At 34.4% G+C, this 3,745-nt stretch overlaps 1 pseudogene; it reads right to left on the reverse strand.

The window, feature by feature from the left end:
* Positions 1-375: 375 nt before the first annotated feature.
* LOC145243327 (5S ribosomal RNA) lies at positions 376-492 on the reverse strand (annotated as a pseudogene).
* Positions 493-3,745: the final 3,253 nt, after the last annotated feature.

Consider the following 3,745-nt stretch of genomic DNA (forward strand, 5'->3'; position numbering starts at 1 on the left):
GTCGTTTCGCTGACATTTTAATGTGTTTTACCCGCTTTTCTTTTAACATGGCGAGATGTTCATTACAAACTGTCGGTATTTCGATGATCATGCCAGTTTTTCGCGCCTCCATTGACACCTTTCCAAAACAGCTCACTTTTGAATGTTGCATGAATTCGAAAGGCAACAATCCGAAATTCAAGGTTGACAGTGTTTAAAGGCTTCCTTCAGTCTTGACAGACTATGGATACCCACTGTAAGGGTGCCTGCGCGTGAAATTTGTGTGGCAAGAGTTGCGCAATCCTCAACCACGCCTCTCCTGAGTCTACATTGCTGCATACCAGTGGCAAGTTGAGGTACAATACGACTGGAAACAATGCCGAGATAAGCGGAGAGCACATACAGCGCCTAGAATTCCCAAATGGTCACCCATCTGGTATTAGCCAGGCTCAACGTTGCTTAACCTCGGTGATCTGACGAGAACCGGTGTGTCAACGTGATTATGCCGTATGACAGTGTTTAACATTCACCTTTTATTAGACACATCGAACGTAGCAGCAAATCTTGGGAATATTTACCGGAAACAACAGTTTAAAATAAGTCATACACCAGCCGCTATAACTATGCAATTCATATAGATGCGTGCCTAGAAAACGGAGATATTAAACCTTACATGCTTATATGGGATAAGGAGAAAGAAACAACCTTAGTACAAGTTAGTGTCCCCCAGCGATGCTGGGTTAAACAGAACTGAAATGGAAAAGATAACGAAATACCAAGGTCTTATGTACGACATGAAGAGAAACTGGAATCTTAGGAAGATTTCTATCATTCCAGTAATTATAGGAGCAACCGGACTCATGAAAAATAATTTTAAATAGGACTTGGTAAATATACTCAGTGAACCAAGTGCAAAAAAGATAAAAAAAAAACGCATTTAAAAAGAACGGTTCAAATATTTAAAATATCTTTCGCTTGAAATGTATGAAGTAGCGGGTTATTATTTGTCACCCGATAGCATGCCCCATCCCCAACTAGAACAAAAGCATGAGAAAATTGAAGAAAAAAATGGAAATTTGGAATCTCTCTGTCTGACCCCGAGGCTATACTCATTCTATACCCGAAACTGAAACTATCCACATTCTTGAGGCTAATTTTACTATCCTATTTCAGAGGAATGTATCATCTTCAATGCTAAATTCAGGGGTTGTATCTGTTCTATTGTCATGATACCTTCCTCCCAGGCGTTACCACTTTCCTTTCAGCGATGGGTGGGTGTAGTATGTTCTGTTGTACGCAAACCATTCTCACAAATATTAAGTCTTCCTTTTGGACAGGATAGAGTATTATATGTCATGTTGTAATGTGACCCACGTCCCAGTCATTTCGACCTCTTTTGTAGTTTGTGGTTGCCTTTTCAGTTCAGGAATAGTTTGGGTATTGGCTTGATAGGCATTATCGTTAAGGTACGCACAGAAAAAAAAACCAGCGGGGTGTTTAAGTTCTGAAGACTATTAATTCAATTCAGGATCACACATTTTGCTGATAAGACGATCACTAAAGTGCCGCTATTTCATTGAACGATGGAGGAAAAACATCGTTGAGGTTTCCTGACTGAAAGATGGTGAACAATGAATGTTGTTTTAATATATACATATTATTATATATATATATATATATATATATATTATTATATATATATTATTATATATATATATATAGAAAGAGAGAGAGAAAGACAGAGAGAGAGAAAGAAAGAAAGAGAGAGAGAAGTAGACAGGAAGAGAGAGAGAGAGAGTCAGCAAGAGAGACAGACAGAGAGGGATATATATATATATATATATATATATATATATATATATGTTGAAGTTCGTACAATACAGAGGTAACGGAAAAACAAAAACTGAAGCAGATGAAGAATAGTTTTATTAATACAACTACAAATACATATGTTTGTATATACATATATATATTAATGTGTATATATACACATTTATATACATATATTTTGATGTGTATATATACACACATTTATATATTTATTTTGGTGTGTATATATACACATCAAGCGCGTTTGAATAAGAGCTAAACACACCTCTGATGAGGAGATCTTAAAATTATAGAACACAGATATTCCATCAGACCAGCTGACACAGGTAATCACGGTACAAATATAAGTAAAATGTGTATATAAAGTATATGATATATACACATGTATTAATAGTTGTATCATTAAAATATTCTTCATCTTCTACAGTTTGTGTTTTTACGTTACTACTGCGTTGTACTGCCTCCTACATATTACATTTAACTACATACTATACAATGTTTCAAGCAAACTACATTCATCTTTCATATATATATATATATATATATATATATATATATATATATATATATATATATATTAGCATGGGTGCCCGGCGTTGCCCGTGTATTTGGAGGTTTATGATGAGCCAAAAAAAAAAAAAAGCGGTCAATTTTTTAAAATTGACCCCTATTATGACCCCTTAAAATTTATTGTTTTTGGGCTCTAATAAAGTTATTAAGTTAGATCCATGTCCATGGAACCTATATCTAAAATTTCAAGTAGTTAGATCCAAAATTGTCGGAGGAGTTTGGTAGAGTTGAACTTTGTCCCCTTAATCACTTAATGGCCGAACACCGATCACGTTGATTTTCCCAAATCTCAGTACCCTGTATATCAAATTTCGCGTCTGTAGACTTAAAATTGACAGACGTAGGGAAATACACACACACACACACACACACACACACTCACACACACACACACACACACACACATATATATATATATATGTGTGTGTGTGTGTGTGTGTGTGTGTGTGTGTGTGCGTCTATAGGAAATATGCTTATTCAGTAATATTTAACCTTGTGTTTATGCCAATCTTAAATTTATGAAGCTCGGTGTAACTACAGAGCATATACAAATAAATGACAAAAAGTCTATGTTCCAAATTTTAAGATGTTGTCCATCTTACTGTTTATTTTTTTCAGCATGTTAAATGTTCAATTCTTGACAGCACCTGTTTGATTTGAATAAAAAAAACGGTGAAACGAAAACAAAGTACAATAACAACTACTCTTCGGATTTTTGTAATCATACCCATATTCTTTTTATATTCTTGTAAAAATTGATGGTATGCATTCTTCTGATGAGTAAGGGCAGAGTAGATTTAAAACATTGGCATAATTACAGGAATACTACGAAACAGCTGCTGCCAAGAACTGAACATTTTAACATGCTGAAAGAAATAAACAGTAAGCTGGACAACATCTTGAAATTTGAAATATAGACTTTTTGCCATTTATATAAAACCTCCTATTTTTTTTAACTTTAAAAGTTAGAAAGCTTCGATGACGCGTACCATTAAAACGAACCTTTTCTGCCACAGAATGTATTTTTCTATATAGTCAGTTCCATTCTCAATGCACTTTTGTCAGAAATTCAATGATCCGTTTCTGCTTCTGATGCACGTCCATGACAGGAGTTGATTTTCTCGAGTCTCACGTCGCCAGTGTCTGCAACAGAGAGATGGAACTTTCAAATCCAGAATGTAGAAGTTTAATAATCATCACGATGCAATTTAAAATCCCCTCTGATCCATTCGGGTGGAATAAAGAATAATAGGCATTACTTTTCTAACTCCTTTTATATATATATATATATATATATATATATATATATATATATAAGGAGTTACAACAGTAATGCCTATTATTATAATACCTATTATATATATAT

This window comes from Euprymna scolopes, chromosome 21 (genome assembly GCF_053919585.1).
Source record: "Euprymna scolopes isolate OS-2025 chromosome 21, ASM5391958v1, whole genome shotgun sequence".
NCBI lineage: Eukaryota > Metazoa > Mollusca > Cephalopoda > Sepiida > Sepiolidae > Euprymna > Euprymna scolopes.